The sequence below is a fragment of the Syngnathus acus genome, chromosome 9 (genome assembly GCF_901709675.1).
Source record: "Syngnathus acus chromosome 9, fSynAcu1.2, whole genome shotgun sequence".
NCBI lineage: Eukaryota > Metazoa > Chordata > Actinopteri > Syngnathiformes > Syngnathidae > Syngnathus > Syngnathus acus.
Genome location: NC_051094.1, coordinates 13,671,250 through 13,686,183, shown reverse-complemented (window position 1 = coordinate 13,686,183; position 14,934 = coordinate 13,671,250). Strand labels below are relative to the sequence as shown.

At 41.4% G+C, this 14,934-nt stretch overlaps 1 protein-coding gene across 2 annotated transcripts in view; it reads right to left on the bottom strand.

The window, feature by feature from the left end:
* The window catches only part of sema4c (sema domain, immunoglobulin domain (Ig), transmembrane domain (TM) and short cytoplasmic domain, (semaphorin) 4C), a 75,113-nt gene extending 60,596 nt beyond the window's left edge, over positions 1-14,517 (bottom strand). Inside the window, exons 1-2 of one of the 2 annotated variants that reach the window (XM_037257766.1) lie at positions 14,009-14,517; positions 1,903-1,984 (exon numbers count right to left, since the gene is read on the bottom strand). The gene's annotated coding sequence lies outside the window, so the exon portion shown is untranslated. The remainder of the gene's footprint in view (positions 1-1,902; positions 1,985-14,008) is intronic. The other variant, XM_037257767.1, reaches the window with a different exon arrangement.
* Positions 14,518-14,934: the final 417 nt, after the last annotated feature.

Here is a 14,934-nt window from a genome sequence, read left to right as displayed (position 1 = left end):
GTGTCTCAATAAAGGTCTCTGACATTCTATGTCCACACACACAGATAAAGATTTAGAGCATCACTTAGTTTTCGGTTTGATTCCTTGTAAATGACAAGTGCGGCTTACAGTCACAGGGTGGAGTAATGAAAAACAAGGAAAAGACAAAGGTGAAATGGGAGCATTACCGACAATAATGCACCGAATTGTGAGTCATATTTATCCATCACTGGCCCCTTTGGAAAGAATTTTCTTGTTGCTGGCCTCCAGATTGATTTGAAGACAATCATTCTTTCGCGCCATCTTAAAAATTGCCAACTTCTTGCATTGAAAAATTCTTGGTCTGATGTGTGCAAATATTCAAGCCAAACAACCATATTTTTGGACTATAAATCGCACCAATTCAAAAACATGCATTATGAATAAAAAAAAAAAAGTTAATAAATTGTATTTGATTATATATTTTGTATTTTGGGGAGAAATTTACAAAAACCATGACACGCAATAGAACTTGGACTCGCACCCAAAACGAGATTAAGAAATGGATAAATCATGTTGAGGACAGAGAGTGAGTTCCTGTTGCATTTGAAACTTCTGCTACTAATTATTGATTTTTTTTGTTTAAAATTGCTTATCTTAACTCAAATTTGCATTGCTTTGTGACCAAAGTTAAAAACCTGGCTGATTATTGCGCCTTTTGGCACTTTAAATCAGGGGTGTCAAACTCATTTTTTTGGCGGGCCGCATTGTAGTCATAGCTTCTTTCGGAGGGCCATTATGACTGTCAACCCAAATATATGTATGAGCACCTCATATTATATACAGTAAAAGCTACAAAACAAACTGACAAATAACTCGTTTTCAAATCAGACGAGTAAAAACTGGTCAAATATTTAAAAAAATATATATTATTAAAAGTGAAGACAATTTGCAATTCTAGGAATGACACGGATTTGATGCAGAATTTGTCTTCGCGGGCTACATCAAATGATGTGGCGGGCCGTATCTGGCCCCCGGGCCTTGAGTTTGACACCTGTGCTCTAAATAGTAAATCTTTATTGTGGCGGATGCCACATGCTAAACCTGCGAGGTAGCTGGGGAGACAGCCCTTAAGAGACTCAACTACTTGTATACAAGCAATTAAAAATTCCATAATCCGTCACCTTTAAATACTGACACAACATGAATTGTATTAGTTCCTTCAGCACACAACGCCTTACCAGCATTTACCTACAGTATGAGTGGCTGCAATTTTGCATGGGCTAAAAATGTCTATTGTATTTATTTCCACCTTACAGTGGACAGCTGCACATGTAGAGACACACCCTCAGAGGAACACACAGCTCTCCGTCTGTTATCCATCAATGTGTCAGGGGAACGCTTGGTGAAGAAAACAGCAAATAACTCACATACAACCATGTCTCTCATCTACCCACTCACGCACACACACCAACACACATACAGCAGCTAAGTCAATTTCAAAATCAATTAATTAAAAAGCGAGGCCATCTCCCACAGGGAGTAAAACACAAATTATTTAAGAAACCTAACCCTAGTACACAAATCAAAGATGTTAAGCAGTCGAAATATGAAAAAGCTGAATGAATACAGACAGAATGGTGGAAGGGAGAAAAATACTCATCTTAAAAAGGGAATCGACTGAACTCATTTGGTTTAATTTGATAAGATTCTGCCTCCTTTAACTCATAATACTCAAATAGCAAGAGAGGAGGGACTGATAAGCAGATACAATGCAAGATGGCTTTGTTTCCATTTAATGGATATTCACCCCCATTTCTTGCCCGTTGTCTCTTCCTATTAGTTTCAGGCCGTTTTTAAGAGTGTTATTGATTATTTGACACAAACAGGCCGAGAGGAGTTGTGTGTGAGTGTGTGTGTGCGTGCGCGTCATTGTGCATTTACCACAGCTTGCCCGGCTTCATTCTAAATTCCAATCAGGAGATTGCCTTTCCCTTCTTCCTGGTCTTCTTTAAGAAGCCTTTACCTAAATAGTACAAAAAACATGGCAAGGTAAACTTTGTTGAATGCCAGGATTAGGGGTATAAAACGACAGGATGAGTACTAACGAGGGGTTGAAGTTACTCGAAATGGTCAGGAACGAGAGATACTAAATATTTCTTTTAGAAACACTGTGAACTAAGTGTGTTATTGGAAACTAGTACACCGGATTTTAAGAAAAAACAAGACAAAAAAATTCTACAGAGTAACAATGTATAAAAAATGAGGTAACCAAAAGATGCAACCAATCAAAAATGAGTACATTATTGAATAATCTCAGAACATCCATGAAAATATAACTTTGAAATGTAACTCGTAAAAAATACATACAGGAGCAATAACATCAGAACAAGTGAAAGTTGCAAATATTTTAAATGATTAAAACTATTTGTATTTTTCTGAACTTTTCTTCCGAAGAGTCACCAAGGTCAAACACAAAAGGGCAGCTTGCTCAGGGTTTTTATAGGGAACAAGGTGGAGTCAATCCTCTCATTCCAAAACAAACTCACCCAAGCATGCTTTTATGTCCCTTCCTTTGTGTTCTGGGGCACGCTGGAACAGAAAAGGGCCTTCCCCAAAACGTTGCCACAAAGTAGTAAACATACCATTGTGCTTCGTCTCCCCCCCCACAAGGGTTACCACAGCAAGTCATGTTTCTGACTTGTATGATTTTTGTGGCTCCACTCTTAACATCCCTCCCTTCTATTTAGCCAGGTGTTGATTTGGCACTACTAAAGATATCCATTCAAAATGCCTTGATATACTCAAGAATTTGATGAGGTGGTCTTGTCGAGTCTCTGATTCTATTGGACTAAAAGGTGAGTTTTAATTTTGTTCCTATAGAGCCTTATTCTCTCGTGTACTTTTTTGGCTGCACAGAATCTCCCATTGACCTAAGTGTGTCACTTGGGCACCTTCATAAACAATTCGCATTGTGGGTAGAGAGACATCTGAAAGAAGGCGTTCCCTGTCAAATCTATTCTTGCATGTGTTTTCCCAGACTTTTCTCTTCTGCGTTCCAGAAGCTGCAGCCACAGATGAGCACTCTACCAAATTTTGCTGGTCTGCAGCCACAAATGAGCACTCTACCAAATTTTGCCGGTCTGCAGCCACAGATGAGCACTTTACCAAATTTTGCCGGTCTGTCTTCCATCCTTCGCTCTAACCGAGGCACCCTCCTGTCCTCGTCCCTCCGTCCTTATTTGTAATATAGTCGCAACCCATCCCTGTCTGTCCTCGTCTTTGAAAAGGCTTCCGTTCCCAGTCTGTCCATTTGTCAGTCCAATCAAGACCCAATCAAATCGGAGGTTTCATAATATACAATGAGATATAAACCTCATTAGCTGGCTAATTTACTATTGACGTCTATTTTACTCATGGGCACAATATTCGGGTTATTTGAAAACTTTTCTAAGACACAGCCATGACACAAAAAGACCAGTCGGTGGTAATATATTACAAGATTTTTTTGGAGTCGATTATAAAAATCACTTTATTTCACTTGAGTCTGTTTTACCACCTCCTGCATTGAGAAACAAACTTCTGTTTTCTTTTAAAAATTCTCTTGAACGTGAGGATTACGCCCACGAGGAAAAGCGGAAACGGAAATCCCTATCTTTGAAAGAAAAAAAAAGACCAAGAAAAAAAAGAATAACCAATGCCATCTTTTATATTGATTCGTCAGAGTGCCTCTCTGAGCATGCTGCGACTAACCTGGCAACTCAATCCAATCTTGTTTACTCTCCCACCATCCATATTGTTCCCTATTTCTATCTTTCTCTACCTTTATATCTCCACTGTCATCGCTGTGGCTTCATCCCAGCAAGTGTCCCGCGTCTCTCAATTTATTTATCTAAATCTATTTCTCCCCTCGGACAGTCAGAGCAGTGGACTGGAAGAAAAGAGCAGGGTTAGAGAAGTGTGACCACTGAGGGTCAAAGGTGAGTCAGCAGTGGAATAAAGGCTGAAAGACCGTCTTTTTTCCAGCATTCCCCCTCCCCAGCACACAAACCTGACTAACACCTCGACAACAGCACTTTTATAGCTACAGCTGCTGATACAGCTGAGCTCAAGAGAGATGTGGGTGCTGGACTCAAGTTGGAAACAATAAGATGTAAAGCAGAGATAGGCTTATTGACCCATGAGTCAAATAAGCTTTAAAGTGGAAGAACTGCCCATTTTCTGAAGCCAATTTAAAACCGGTTGGAGTTCAAAGCCTTGTTCTACAATTTGATCTTATGAATACAAACTAGTGAGGGTTTACTGGATATGATGCTGGACTCATGACTTTTGTCGTAGGATATAATTAAAGTTGAGAATATTCAATATATCAATAACTCTGATGAAGAAGATAAAGTACGGATATTGTGTGGACGATAGTGGATGGATGGACAAGTATGGATGAGAAACATTTTGTATTATTATATCCACTTGTTTCAATTACAGTATTAAAATGTGGTGTGCTTAGTGTGTTTCTGGAAAGGTTTCAATTCTTCAATCACACAAATAATGGTATCACATGATAAAATCATGTAGTGCAAAATGTATTCCTAGTGCATAGCTTATCATACAAGTATAAATGTGTGTATTGTACATTCTGTGTGAGTGTAAATTTGTATAAATAATGTGTTTTCTCCTAATACTTCCCTGAAAACGCTTTTATAGTGTTACGGAGACAGTAGCAGTGAGAAAGTGGCATTGTAAACAAAAAGTACCAGTTTGCCTCGACATTTGAGCCTGTACCTATTTTTTGGAGCAAAAAGGAGCAGTGTTTAATAAATCTTGGTAAGGACACGGAGACAGCGACAGGTCAGCAGATGCTGTGAGCACTGTATCGCTTACTGCTTAATGAAGAAAAGCAGCAGTGGCTTGTGGCTCCCCATGTTTCCTGACTTGCCATATTTCCAAACATGAGGAGGAATCTCATTCGTCAGTCAGAGGAAATGCACCTCACCACCTTCTCCACACCGTATTAGACATACGTATTTTCTACTGACCGAATAGTTGTTCATGAAATGATACCGTACTCACAAAAAATAAAATTTGATGAATGATGAATTCATTTGCACATGTGAAGCCCTTTGAGACTTGTCTGTGATTTAGGGCTATACAAATAAACTTGACTTGACATGAAATAAACCCCAGTATCTCACACAATGTCACCTCCTGTTGAGTGCCTGAATCAGTGCAGTACTAAAATTAAATACAGTGACCCCCAGCTATAATATGTTTCAACTGTCGTGCCTCCACTGTACTGTGTTTTCCGCAATATAAGGCGCACCGGATTATAAGGCGCACCTTCAATGAATGGCCCATTCTAAAACTTTGTCTATATATAAGGCGCACCGGATTATAAGGCGCACCATCAATGAACGGCCCATTTTAAAACTTTGACCATATATAAGATATATACATTTGGCCCGCGGGCCGGACTTTGGACACGCCTGCTGTAGTGGCTCAATATTGGTCCATATATAAGGCGCACCTGATTATAAGGCGCACTGTCGGCTTTTGAGAAAATTTGAGGTTTTTAGGTGCGCCTTATAGTGCGGAATATACGGTATGTTGGATTTTTAAGCAATTGTTTTTAACCAATACAGGCAACACACAGTATTTAATCTTAAGATTGAATCATAGGGAAGAAGTCAAAAGTGTTTTTAGACTTAAGGGAGTGCTAAAACAGGAAGACGTGAACACAGCTTGGAAAGGCAAAAGTTACTTGCACTTTCACAGAGCTCAGCTTCGCCCACACTCAAGCTCATGAAAGCTCTAATAGAGCTGCCATGCAGGGGCCTTCCTGCAGCTGATAACCCTGCACTGGCCCCTGTATACTACCTACCCCGGAGAGAGGCCATTAGCCTGGCTGCAGCTCCTTCCTGGATAAGATGTAGCTTACCAGCCTCTGAGCCACCGGATAACTTTTTATTGTCTTTTTAAAACTTTACGAGGCGATTGCATAGGAGGGGCTGTATATGCAGAACAGAGTCTGCATTACAATACATGGGTACGCTCAGCTTGCTACCAGAACTTCCTGCCCACTGGCAGTCAGGGTGAGCTCTGGTGGACGAGAACAATGCCAAAAAAGCTGTCGTAAAAATAAAATACCATGGTCTTGATATCACCAAGAACACATATATGCACATGCAAACGCACACATACACACGCACGCACGCACACACACACACACACACACACACACTACTGGTTGACTGTACCTATCCAGGCCCATTATCTAAGAAACAATGCATAGGCTGACTCTGCAAAAGCATTCAAAAATACACACAAGAAACAGTGCCACTGACAATACAGTAGGCACCTCAGCATTCAATGAGGGTCCAAACAGCTTTCACATAGCACCACAACCAAAATAAGTTATAATAATAAGACAGGAAGACAAAAACATAGTAGATACTGTGCCTCAAAACATCTGCTGAGTCAGTGCATACAAAACTTGCAGTCACCGGGCTCTGAAAACAGATCACCTTACACAGTGCCCCCGAAACACAGTTGGCTCAAGTACAAGATTTCTCACTGAGAATTTTATCATCCCTCCCCAATCAGACTTTACGTTTTCAATCACAGCCACAATGACTAGACCTGGGAAACACAATAAAAGATGACAACTCAATAGGGTAAAAGGGTAAAGGTTATTATCAGTTTGAGCTATTCCAGAAATTTTCTTTTACAGTAAAAGTCATTAACATCAATACACTGTATCTACAGCATGTGTGTATATAAATGTCAGCTACTCTTTATGTATCGACATAAGTAACTGGACAGGTTGACATGAATAAAGAACATGCACTTGGTTAAACAATGTGTCTGTAAACCACACCATTCATTTTGCTTGTTTTCCCAACTGCATTCTAGAAGTGGGAATTTGTCCATTTTAAACTAGCAGAAGTCGATATAGCTGTACAGAAGTCAATCCTTTGGAGATCCTCTAAAAGACTTATCCTACTTATTGCCATTTAATACAAATGGCTCTGCAGCACAATGAAGTAGCGGTTAGCAATCTGCCGCACAGTCAAGAGTTTTTTTTGTTTTTTTTTCTCAAAACAATGCGAGTTAATTGAAGACTCTTAATCGTCCATCGGTGTGAATGAGGGCCTGAATGGTCATTTGTCTGTGTCATGTCTGTGATTAAGTGGTAACCAGTCCAGTATGAGCAGTATTCCAACTCTTGCTCAAAGTCAGCAGGGATAGGCTCTAGTTCACCTGCAATCGTAACGAAGACAACGGTATATAATATGGATGCCTAAAATCTTCATGGATGCCCATGCAGCCATATTGTAATATAATCTCTGCATTAAGACAGTTAAATTTTGTCATTCAATCAACACATTCAAAAAAAGGTACTACCGTAATTTTCGGACTATAAGTCGCGGTTTTTTTCATAGTTTGGGTGGGGGGGCGACTTATACTCAGGAGCGACTTATATACATATATATGTTTTTTTTCACTTTTTTGGGCATTTTATGGCTGGTGCGACTTATACTCCGGTGCGACTTATAGTCCGAAAATTACGGTATTCCCACACAAGAGGCTGCTCTCTTCTAGCAGTGGTCAGCCATGTTTTTTTTGTTAGTTAGGCGTTGTAAATAGAAGAAGTGGGATTTTTGGTGATGTCCCTGCCTTTCCATCTAGAACAGTGGTTCCCAAACTTTTGCAGGCTGGCGCCCCCTTTGGCTCCCCAGTGAATTCCTAGCGCCCCCCCCCCCCCCCAAGGACCGGCATTTATATAAATAAATAATACATTTATATAAATAAATAAATAATACATTTATAATATCATTACCATTACGTTGAATTAGTGGGAGCACTGAGTTTGTTTCTCAGAAACGAGCCGGTCCCCTCTAGACGTAATCGGAGACAATGACACCCGAAGTGATTTAAGGTTTGTCTTTTATTGCAGGATGCTTGGTCTCCATGTGTTGAAGCAGTTTTGAATGCTTCACTGCCTGGTTAGTTAGCCTGTCGCCACATATTAGCTTTGCGGGCTCGACTGGGGGAACATGTCACGTGACCGGGACGAGTGTCTTGACCTGAATTAATTGATCGTCGATAAAAAAAAAAATTCTGTGCGGCTTGGCGCCCCGGTACCAAGTGACCCACGGACCGGTACCGGTCCGCGGCCCGGTGGTTGGGGACCACTGCCCTAACCAGCTCAACACAACACAACTGTCCCCAATTTCATGTTGACTTGAACTCAAGATGATGTTGACCGCCAGAATGCGGTTTTTATTATAAGATAAAATTCTGAACATTACAAGCTTGAAATTACAAACCTGAGCTTTTGCTTTTGTAGTCTATGCTGTCGGATCTGACTGGGCCAGAGCGGCGTGTTGTGTACAAATCGACTGCCGCCCCCCTACCGCCCCCCTACCGCCCCTTTCTTCCTCACCGCCCCCCCAGATCTTTCCACCGCCCCCAGGGGGGCGGTACCGCCCACTTTGGGAACCACTGATCTAGAATAAAGCACCACTGTAAATGAGGGCACCACAATTTGGATCACGTATGTGTTCCAATTTGTACTACTGCATCATCTGTTTGATTTCTTCTAAAGTACATTTTCAACAATAACCGCAACAACAATGACAATAAGAACAGATAGCCTAGAGATCCCACCTGATAAATGTTCGAGAGATTTTGCCCACCATTCACCGCCCCAGTTAGTACAAAGTGAATAGTGCAGTGCCCTGAAGACTTGGAAACTCCTGTAATGTCAACATGACTCCAAAAATGCTGATGAGATGACCCGGTGGCTCATGGTTTATAACTTCACACATCTTTAGAGAAAATTCAAACGAGACATGAATTGGAACATTTATGGGTGCACACATTCTTAAAGGTCACTGTCTTTGTACTCTTCCTCCTGTTCGCAAAGGCGAACATTTATGATGTTCTATATTCTTCCTTAAATCAGTCTCCGAAGACCCTTAAGTACGATACTGCACATGCATTAATATAAAGTGAGTAAAAAAGTGATGCCGTCTAGTTGAGAGAAACAAATAGAGACTGGTAGGGAGCAGATGGCCAATAGTGGTCAGCTGGTAAGAAACAAGTGGGTCAGGCCTCTCCTCCACTTCCATCCGAACATTCATACATTATGCAAGAGTGCAGCCACTATCAGTTGCCCCAACATGCTTCTTTTGCTTCATCTGAAGGTCCCAATAACCATTCAAATGTGTTTAACTCCAGTCGCTGGATCGTGACACTCCTCCCCACAGTATAGTGACAATTTGAAAATTACACCTATCATCCTGATCTGATAGTAGGGGAAATGGCAGTTCAGAAAGGGCTTATCCTGTAAAAATGTTCAAATGGAGAAATAATTCAGTTCATCCAAGTGTACTTGCTCTTCTGATTTGCCTTTAGGACCCTGAGTGTGCACCATATTGAATTTTCCACCAGTATGACTTTCCGGAAAAAGGTCCCCCCCCTAAAGGTTTATTTATTTATTGATTGCCACTGAAGGGGCTGGGCTGCATCATTCATAGAGAGTGACAAATATTTATTGCGGCCATATGGTCTATAATGTGGAGTATACAAAAGCCTTTTGGAAGATGATAGAGACAAGAATTCATTTAATTCAACTGAATTGATTTGCTTCTACTGAGACATTTAAAGCACAGGCAGTGCAATTAGAGACACCATACGGATTATTACAGCGCTTTCCTTAGGCGCATTCACTTCAAAAACACGCTGACCGCGCACTTGTCTGATCAATTAAATTTGAGCTCTATAAGTGCTAAGTGCTCACTCTCTGGCAATGCAAAAAAGACCCCAGTATGCTACTTGGAGTGAGCTAAAACAAGAGGAAAACATGAGGAAAGATGGAGGCATATGTTGGCAGAGAGCGAGAGAGACAGCGAGAGAGCGAGAGAGCAAGAGAGAGAGAGAAAGGGAGAGAGAGAGCGATCAAAGGGAAGGGTAAGTTGCAAGAGGAGCAAGAGCTTCTTGTCTCGGAACAACTGCAATCACAGCCCCTGCCAAAACCCTCCGGATTCATCCAGCGGCCTGACAGAAATGTCTCAACAGGCGTTAAAGTGCTCAGAGCGGACTTACAGTTTGTGAAGTGTGCTGTGAGTGAGGGTAAAGCAACTTTTTATTTGAATAAAGTATAACTTGTGGCATATTCTACTCAATCAGTGTTTAAATACAAATAATCGAAATATCACACAGCTGTCAGTATTGCATTACATCACCACTGTGGACGACACAGTCTTAATGCAACGTCAGTGGAAACTGTATATTATTACTGCATCTCATTACATGTGAACAGGAGTACGTGCCCAAGGAGTTGATGCACCATCATAATGAATGACTCAATAGCACTAATGATGCCAGCACTTTCAGCACACCTTGACAAATACCATTATCAGAAACTGCTTGGGGTCCTTCATTTCTAAACATCAGGCTCTCTGTCCAGCCCAGCCTTCCCTCCTGTTGTTACCCTGAGGCATACACAAACACACACACACATACACGCACGCACAGGTTGACACGCATACAACCCATCTGTTCAACTCCCCAGACCTTGCATCTGGCCTGACATGAACCATAACTTGCTACGTAAACATAAGCACACACTGTGAAGTGTCACAGCGAACTGAGCTGGGTCATACCATTGAGGCAGCATCAGAGCTGCAGTAAGCTCAAAACACACAGAAGCAAAAAACAAAATCTAATCTGCCTTTGAAAGGGCTTTTTAAAAGAAAAGGAAAGAAGACATGAGTCGCATCATCAAAGTTGCAATCATGTTGTTTTGACTGCGAGGAGCTTGTGCTGTTGCTCGGCAAAGGAAGTGCAAAAAAAAAAGCATTTAAAACACAAGGCATCCTTCACTTACAGATAAGTAACAAGCATTAACAAGAACTGAATGGCCTCTGTGTGTGATCTTGTACGTGAATCGTCTCTTGAGTTACATAACCTGGAATCATCCCATTATCACGAGAGTTTACAGCGCGTTCAGCTGCTCGCCATGTGGCCTCTCCAGTATCTGTTGCGTTGACGTGATGCATGTGACACATTGATGACAATTAAACATAGAGCAGGCAGGGGACATCTGGCATGGTGGGGATGTTGCAAGCATGATGCAATGTTGACCCTTCAGTGTCAAAACACACATTTCTGTCACATAGAGCATGTGTACGCTTGCGGAAAATATCAAATCAACACTGGTGAAGGCAGATGGATGATACGCATGGAGGAACAAATAAAGTGAATCAATGGTGCAATTTCATTATTGGGGATGTGTGTTTAACTGTTAGCTGTTTTATTTTTGATGTGAATTTTAAAAGCAACTTTTCATGAGTGCTCTGAAGGCCTCCAGTGTCACATCAAGCAGAATATCAATTCCGAGTGGAATGCAAGAGGGAAGTTTTGCAATGTGGTTCAGTAGCTCAACTTCCCATAGCTGACATGTTGTCCTTCTTACAACAACTTTGTAAAAACTAATTGAGATGACAGAACCTCTGCCATTTGCGACCATCATTTGCAGTCAATTTTACCTCGTTTTAGTACATGTTAACTTCACACATCATACAGTTGACCAAAATGTTCAATTAAATCAATTAGACTGCAATTCGCTGGCAACCACGACACATTTTAAGCCAATGTACTGTATTGTCTACTTATGAAACGTGTCTGAATTCACGTGATTTTATTTTATGCAACCACTTGACAAAATAAAATAAAATAGAGAGCGAGAGAGAGAGAGAGAGAGAGAGAGAGAGAGAGAGAGAGAGAGAGAGAGAAAAGAGAAGAGAGGAGAGACACACGCACGCACGCACACACACACACACACACACACACGCACACACACACACACACACACATGCACGCACGCACACAGGTAGCCCTTGGCCCCAGATGTTAATGACTCCATTGAGAGCGCAATAGGACTCCTGCCGATGTGATATCTTCATTGTCGGACAGACAATGGTCTCCACATCCTGACAGCCAGCCTCCTTCCCATGTTGCCTCACATACCCTTTGTGTGTGTGTGCGTGTGTGTGCGTGCGTGTGTGTGTATGTATGTATGCGTGTGTGTGTGTGTGCGTGTGTGTGTGCATGTTTGTTTGTTAAGAATGTTGTGCATGAAAGCTGATTTTCAACGCTGTCCTGCCAAACTGGGCATCATGCGGCTGACAGGGAGAGCCTGGTGAAATTCTCCGTTAACCTTCCTCAATCTAATATAATCTACTCTGGAAATTCACATACAAGGATTATGTCTATTTTTAAGGGTCTTTGAATTGGACTTGATAAAATACAAATGTAAGTAAATAGAATTTCAATTGGATTATCCACAGCTACACCCAATCCAAATGTCAACCTAAAGCTAACACCCATATAACAGAGTCCACTGTTTATATTCCATATCCATTTCTTAACTTTGTATAGCACTTGTCCTAATTATGGTGGTGGGTGAGCTGAAGCCTATTGCGGATACATTTTGGCAAGAAGCGGGCTACGCCCAAGATTGGTTAACAGCCAACACAGGGCACATATAGGATAAATAAACAATGATTGACACATATAGACAATTTAGTTTTCAATGAAACCAACATGTAGAGGGAAGCCAAAATATTCAGGGGAAACCCGCACAAGCACGGCAAGAGCATGCACACGCTACAAAGGACTGCCTGATATTGTACCAATTTAGGACCTCTCATCTAATATTCCACTGATATGCCATTTATTCTAGACTGTATATCACTGCTATTCAGTTAGCAGCCTGCGGGCCAAATGCGGCCCAGAGCCTGTGGTCCAACCTCCCTGAATTGAATTGCATTCAAGAGATGCAGAGGGTATGTCAGTTCACAAGATTTTAAAAATTCCCAATGTTTGATACCATGAATGCAACACTCGCATAGTTTACCCACATTGCTGATGGTGTTGTTTTGAGGTGTGGCTAAAAACAGGAGTAGTGGCAAGATACACACGTCATTTTGAAAATTGAAACATAAAATTGACAATGAAAACCATCGATTCACTAATGTCCATTGGCTGGCTACATTTGGCCCAAATGAAATCCTAATTGAACAGCTCTGCATAATTTTGTCATTGATCCATTGACAAAAATATGGAAAAAACCAACAACTAATGATGGGGAATAAAAACATGTGGTTCATGTCACACAGGAAATATAATGTAAATTCCCATAAAATTAAGACAGTCTTCCTCCTGACTCCCATAAACACAAACCCCCAACCCCTCCCAGGCTGTCTGTTAGTTAACAGGCACTGGCACCATTCGGCTTGTAAAAAAGACCCCCCAATTCAAGCCACCACTTTTTTTTTTCTTTAAGAAAAAAAAGCTCCTTGCCGTCCATGAGTGGACGCCTGCCTCCACCTCAATGATTACAATAATCACTCAAGCAAAGCTAATACTTACCTCATTAAGGCAAAACACCAGAGGGGGACAACAGGTCGTTAAATTATGAATTTAAAAGTGTAAGATTTCGGCGGACCTATAATGCAATTTATCATTACATACGATATTTGGCTGAAAGCAATATTACTGGGTTGATTGAAAGGTGCAGGATGAATCCATGATTACCATTCCTTCAACATGCCTAAAAGCTGCAAGCATCTGCACAATAAGTAAACTGTTGACGCAAAACAAAAGCGCATAAAAGTTCGCAGAAATTCAAATGTATTATTAACATCATATCACAGTCGCTTAAGAAGAAACGCTGGCGAGTAACCAGTTACGATATCCAAGAAAGCTCCACTATTGTGAATTTAGACTATTTTAGACTCCTGAGTTGCTTTCTCTCCAACCAACTGCTGCTGACCGCACTGCGCTTTGTTTACACTGCGCTATGAATGGAGATAAAGTTGCACCACAATGAAAGAGAGCATTTGCAAAAACAATACTCAAATAAAATTAAATGCTCTGTACTATGTCAAAATTTCAGAATGGAAGCACAACAATGGACACTCGCAGAACACTGCCTTCCTCATCACCATCAGCGTGATATAACATAACATGAATAAAAACTTACATTATTCTGCCTCCGCGGATTGTAGTAGCGATGATGTGCGTTTCCTCAAGCCGATAGACCCCAATAGCCCTCTCCTCTTCTTCCCCGCAACAGCGAATTTGTTTCTCGTATGTTTCTTTAGTTAAAAATCATTCTACATCCTCGTCAATGTCACGCCGTCTTCTCTTTCCTCCTTTTTTTTTTTTTGCTCCTCTGCTATAAAATGTCCGGACGATGCAGAAAAATCACGGCTTCTGATCCTGTCATTTAGTTTCTACGGAGGAACTGGGCTGTGCGCGCAACTCCCTCCCAAGGCTTTGTAACAGGAAACCAGTGGAGGAAGGAGGAGGAGGAGAAAATGGGAAGAAAAAAAAGGAAAGAAAATAGAGTGCGATTTTATATTCCAGAGTCTTGAAGGAGTTTAAAACCCCGTCTCTCTAGAAGTTCCAGGGCCAATGCACACGTTGAACTGAAGTAGACGTTATGTTGAATGCGCCGCTGTGACAGACTGCTGAAAAAAAATGTGTGTGCAAGTGGTAATGCATGCGAGCGCGCTCTCGTGCGTGAGTGTGTGCGCGATGCAGCGTGCGCTTGTGCAGCACGCATCGCAGCAGGACTTGGATTTTATTTATTTTTTTTTTTTCAAAAGCAGACAAATGGATCCCCGCCCATTTGCTTCTCTGAACAAGGACCCCAACACAGACGAGAGGGGCCCCCAGCGGTCATTAGTTGCCCGCTGAAGACCACTTCCTTTGTGTGTGTAAAGTGAAGTCTTGTTCAGGAGGCGCTCCCCAACCTGGAATATGACCTTTTTATTTTAACACGTCGCTGGTCCATTTAACCGAGCTCTAAATGAGCAATTGGCAGGGGTAGAAAGTTGGTACTCCAGTTGAAAGGGAAGATTGTGAGACATTCCCCCTTCCATTTTTTTAAACACATGCATTTAC